The sequence below is a fragment of the Leptidea sinapis genome, chromosome 45, assembly GCF_905404315.1.
Source record: "Leptidea sinapis chromosome 45, ilLepSina1.1, whole genome shotgun sequence".
NCBI lineage: Eukaryota > Metazoa > Arthropoda > Insecta > Lepidoptera > Pieridae > Leptidea > Leptidea sinapis.
This window is the reverse complement of record NC_066309.1, coordinates 4,770,230-4,776,217: the sequence shown is the minus strand read 5'-3', so window position 1 is coordinate 4,776,217 and position 5,988 is coordinate 4,770,230. Positions and strand designations below refer to the sequence as shown.

Here is a 5,988-nt window from a genome sequence, read left to right as displayed (position 1 = left end):
GGAGAATCGATCGACATAGAAGATGGATCAACATATTGGTTGTGAAAAGTCAAATATTATGGTTAAAAACTTAAGATTTATCAATCTACATAAAAATAATCTATAGTTAGCTAAAATTAAGCTTATTTTTTACCTCCTGGGAAAGTTACAAAGATATAGTAATTGTAATAAATTATTCATTTTAAACTATTCTTTCAATTTGATTTCTGAACGATAATTTTAATTTTAAAATTTGTTTTAATTTATTTAATTCCGCACATTTTCATATTTATTTACCTTTTAAACCTTCACTGGACTTCCACAAATAATTCAAGACCAAAATAAGCCAAATCGGTCCAGCCGTTCTCGAGCTTTAGCGAAACTAACGAACAGCAATTCATTTTTATATAATATACTAGTGGACCCAACAGACGTTGTTCTGTCGGAAATTTCGGACACACGTCTTTAATTTGAAAAATCGGTCCAGCTGTTAGAAGGAGTCCTCTAAAATACACTATATGGACGGAATTGTGAATCTAAACCAATCTCAAATTCACTGGAACACACAAACAAATCATCAAAATCGGTCCAGCTGTTTAGGAGGTAGTGCAATTGTGAATCAAAACAATTCTCAAATCCACCTGAAGACACACACCAATCTCAAATTCACTGCAACACACAAAAAAATCATCAAAATCGTTCCAGCCGTTTAGGAGGTAGTTTAATTGTGAATCTAAACCATTCTCGAATCCACCTGAATACACACAGAAAGTTTCATTAGAATCGGTCCAGCCGTTTAGGAGTTCAGTGACATACACACGCACACAAGAAATATATATAAACACGGTGCCTACTGAAAATCAGTGTCGAGTCTCTGAAGGCTCGACGTATACTGAGTGGGCCTCCGATTGGCAATACTAAAGTGATTGCACTGCTCCTCAATCTAATTGTTTTATTTATTTTAATTTTACTAGGTCTGTTTTAATTATTTTTTAGTGGTTTTTATAGTTTAAGTTCATAATTTTGTTAACTTATAATTTTAACCTAATATTTTACGTTAAAATTACTTGTTTGTTTAAGTTATTATATTATAAACTATGAACTATTTTAGCAGTGTAAATATGTTGCCAATAAAGTTTATTATTATTATTATTATTATTATTATATATATAAAGATATAGATTTCTAGATTAGGATATATATGTGTATATATCATATCATGTATATTCGCACAGCAGAATTATAATTTTATATCAATACTACTTTTGTAATAAACTTATATCTCATGAACGTCTTTTGAGTTTAGAGTTAACCTCTACCTTGAGCAAAGCACGCACACTAACACAAATGCGTCATACAAATCGCGAGTGAAAGACGTAGCTTCTCACGCACACTAAAGTATTAAACGTGGCCTGATTTCATCGGTTGTCTAACAGCAAGAGATTCTATTTAGACGTGTAAATTATCTAAGGTAATAAATAAAAGTTTTCAGAAATTTTGTGACGTTTGTGACGTTTGCGACATTCGTTATTTTTTTTTGTTTCTTTGTCCATTATAAGCACAGGCAAAGGGTTCAAGCTCATACAGCCACATTTTTATTTTATTAATAAATAACCATATTAAATAAACAATCTTACATTATCATATTAATATACATAAAATTTAATTATTTACCTAACTTTTTCTTATATTTAGTATAAAGTATTTTATTTTTATTTAAATATATAATATATTTTATTTCTTTTTATTAAAAAATTTCTGTTTTTCTCAAGTTAAACAATTTCATTAATAAAATAGTTCAACTTAGATTATTATAAGTTGTCCCTTCTATCTGGCGTTCCGGGACGTACACCTTTTTTGCCTTTAAAAGTTTTTCGGGAATGAGGTATAACTTTTTTTATGGAATAGGAGGAACGGAAGAAAACGAGCGTACGGGTCGTTACACCTGGTGTTAAGTGATCACCGCCGCCCACATTCTCTTGCAACTCCAGAGGAATCACAAGAGCGTTGCCGGCCTTTAAGGAAGGTGTACGCGCTTTTTTTGAAGGTACCCACGTCGTATCGTCCCGGAAACACCGCACAAGGAAGTTCATTCCACAGCGTTGTAGCACGTAAAGAAAGCTGCTTGAAAACCGCACTGTGGAGGACCGCCACACATCCAGATGGTGGGGATGATAACCTAACTTGTGGCGTGTCGTGCGAAGGTGGAATTCGGCGGCAGGCAGCATATTCCAAATAAAATAAAATAAAAATAAATAAAATAGGTAGTTACTACTACGAATTAAACACAAAAGCTAATGTTATTTATTAACATAAGAAAGCAGTTTTAAAACGGAGTGCCCCGTCACGGTAGTGCAGGCTTGTTTACTCGAGCTAAGGACTCTTGTAGGCCTTTTACTAAAAGGTCGTCAGCATTTAAGTTCGTTTAAGGTTTCTTTTTTCGGCAAGAAGTGAATGAATGCCATTAAAACATTACCTAAATGGGTTTATGACGATTATTATTCGTTTATGAAATTAAGAATTATCAATTATTTTGAATACTTGAATTCAGTAATGTTTTTATTTCAAATTATTTAAATATGACTTAATAATTAATAAAATAAACCTTAAATAATCTAGCAAAATTAATTAATTACATTAATTTCAAATTAGAATATATCATTAAGATCGCTATCGGCAGGTAAGGTGCCCATGAAGCTGGCAACGTTACCTCTTTGTATATCCAAACTTATCCTTTGACAGAGATACGTACCAGATCTTGGGTCACCTATTAAATCGGTTTTGAATACTTGATTTCAATTCAATATATATAAATGATAATCAATTTTTGTATGTTTGATATCTATGCGTGAAAACGTCGAAAAAAATTTAGTTAAAACTAATATCTATTTTAAACACTAACACATACAAATCGCGAGTGTAAGACGTAGCTTGTCACGCACACTAAACTTATATTCCTGGCCAGTTTTTATCGGTTGTCTAACAGCAAGAGACTCTATCTAGACGCATAAATTGTCTAAGGCTATGGGTAGTTACTAGGGCGTTGTTCAGCTGTTATTTTAACTTCAAGTTGCAACACGCCTACCGTATAAGCGTGTTTTGACAAAGTTGACAACCATTTAATGACTTTAAATGCAACATTTCCCCGTAACATACTTGATGGCATCATTAACTTAAATTGCTAGCTTAAGAACATAAAATACCCGCTTTTGCAATGTTAGTTAGGCTTAAGTACATTATTAAATTCAGTATATTTATTTATTTATAAAGGCTTACCAACTAAATACAATTTATCAACTTATGCACTAAGAATTAAACAAATATAATAAAATAGTTTAAATGTACTTAAATTATAGGTAGGCACAACATTACTATAAGAAATACATGTGATGTTTTAAAATCTAAAATCTATAAATTTTGGAGAGCAATATAAATTTGTTTTTTAAAATTAAGAAAGTTTGAAAAGAAGATATCAGTGTTTTCATCTATATTAAAAATACAATTATATAATTATAACATTAGCTGTAGAGGAGAGTTTAAGCCATAATTACTGTGGTGGAATTTAATGTGCATTGGGGAAAAAGTACTAAGCCGACAATTGAAGGCAGGCACATGCAAACCGATTTGTGATAAAAGCGAAGGACAGTCCATATCATAGCTTAAAAGTTTATGTAAACACAGCAATTGTGAAGCATTTCTACGTATTCGCAGAGACCTCATTTGAAATGTATTTAATCTATTCTCATAGCTATCATTACGGAGGTAAGATATGACTTGTATGTCCTAATTGTTACCTTAAACTTAGATACCGTAGGCGTAGTCACAAAGTGCGGCAATTGGGCGCCCAATTGGATGTACACGAGCCAGTCTCGAACAATGAGTGACAGTGACGTTCCACATGTTCCGTTAAACTTTGCTAATAATTGAAACTAAAATACCGGGTTGCGTAGTAAAACTTTGTAAAAATAATACTACAAGAAATAAGAAAGCCACTGGGATCATATATCATCAGTAATTATTTTGTATTTTATTAATTTCAATGTAAAATAACAAGAAGATTATGTTGCTAAATTTTAATGATGAAATTGTGTGTCAAGATGCCACGCAGAGAAGCATCTTATAGTTGTAATAAAAAAGCTATTTTTTCTTTGGTTCAAGTATAATATAAAGGCATAAAAGGCATTTATTTTCTCAAAATTTGATCTTTGATGTCATTTCTAAAAACTACTAGATACTACTACCGCTTCGGAAACAAATGGCGCTCTGAGAGAGAAGAAGCGGCGCAAGAAACTCTACCAGCATTCTTTTTTTGCGCTCTTTTTAATAAAAATATACAATATTGTACAGTCATTTCTATCGCTATAAAATAATCACAATCTAGTCCCAGGCTGTCCGATCATTTGGATATTCAGCAGTGGAGTAATAGGATTTACGATAGAGCCATTTATTTATAAAACATTTAAATTTATTTATAGATAATGCCTGAACAGTGGCTGGGTTATATATATATTATAGAAGTGTATACATTTACCCTTAAAGCTATTATGTATTCTATGAAGCCTACTAGAATTCGTTACAAGCAATCCCTTATTTTTAGTTTTATAATAATGAAAATCACTATTAAGAGTAAAATGGTGACGATTTTTGTGAAGTATATTAAATTTTCATAAATGTACTGACAATGAACAGTCATAATATTTAGGTACATAATATACCTTAAATTATAAAATTTTAATATGAACCATATTATATATAAATTGTTTTTGATGTTATAACATATACATATTCCTGTACTGTGAAATTTATATTGATTTGTAGAGTTCATAATTTGCATCGCGTACCGCAAGTGTGTCAATTGTCTTATTACAAAATTAAATTATTTTAGAAAATTTATTGAAGTAGGCGTTACTTTTCGGATATCCATAATTATACAAATGAGTTAAGTTTTCTTTAGTGTTAATTCCGCCAATATTTGTTTTTAAATAATTCGACACGTGTTTCGCCTCGTCTTGTGCCAGTTTTTGGCGAGACAACACGTCCTGAGGATGCCTCGTGTAGAGGCGAAACACGTGTCGAATTGTTTAAAAACAAATATTGGCGGAATTAACACTAAAGTAAACTTAAATCATTTGTATTAAATTATTTTATTAAAAACCTTAATAAAACGATAAAACAGGCCAAACAATTGGAAATGTTTGTCACGAATTGTGATTATTGGATGACCTATAGCTAAGAAGACAGGATCACTAACACGTAGACAGATACACAAATAAAATTTGAAAAACAAAATTTTATGAACGATGTGGGATTCGAACCCACGACCTCCGGCGTTCCGTGCCGGTGCTCTAACCAACTGAGCTAACCGTTCGAGTACCGCCTCGTTATAAAATTCTGTTTGCTTTGTTCAACTCTCAGGTTGTTGCTTCATCAGATAGCTCAGGAACGCGCATCGTTCATAAAATTTTGTTTTTCAAATTTTATTTGTGTACTAGCTGACCCGGCAAACGTTGTTTTGCCATATAAAGTATAATTCACGCGATAGTTTTATAAGCAATAAAATATTGCCTATATTATAGCCTGTACATCATTTTGTTCTATTGTCAATAGGTTTTGCAGCGCACGCAAAAATATATTTTCGATTTTACACCTTGTGTTACAAAATAGCAATTTTACTACGGATCCCTAATTTTGAAAAAAAAATAAACATAGCCTATAGCCTTCCTCGATAAATGGACTACCCAACACTGAAAGAATCATTCAAATCGGACCAGTAGTACCAGAGATTAGCGCGTTCAAACAAACAAAGAAACAAACACTGCAGCTTTATAATATTAAGTATAGATTAGTATAGATTAATCCTAGAAGTGAGGGTTATCACTTTAAAAACATAACATATTACGTAGACAGATTTTATGTATTATATTTTTTTTATATTTTATGAATAAAGAAAAAAACAATAGTTGTAATTCGTATTATTAATATCGTCCTAATGAAATTATCACTTCTGAC

General features: G+C 31.6%; 1 non-coding gene across 1 annotated transcript; it reads right to left on the bottom strand.

Moving 5' to 3' along the window:
- Nucleotides 1–5,273: 5,273 nt before the first annotated feature.
- Trnas-gga (transfer RNA serine (anticodon GGA)) lies at nucleotides 5,274–5,347 on the bottom strand. The gene has a single exon. It is a non-coding gene; the product is annotated as a tRNA-Ser (tRNA).
- Between the last annotated feature and the right edge of the window lie 641 nt (nucleotides 5,348–5,988).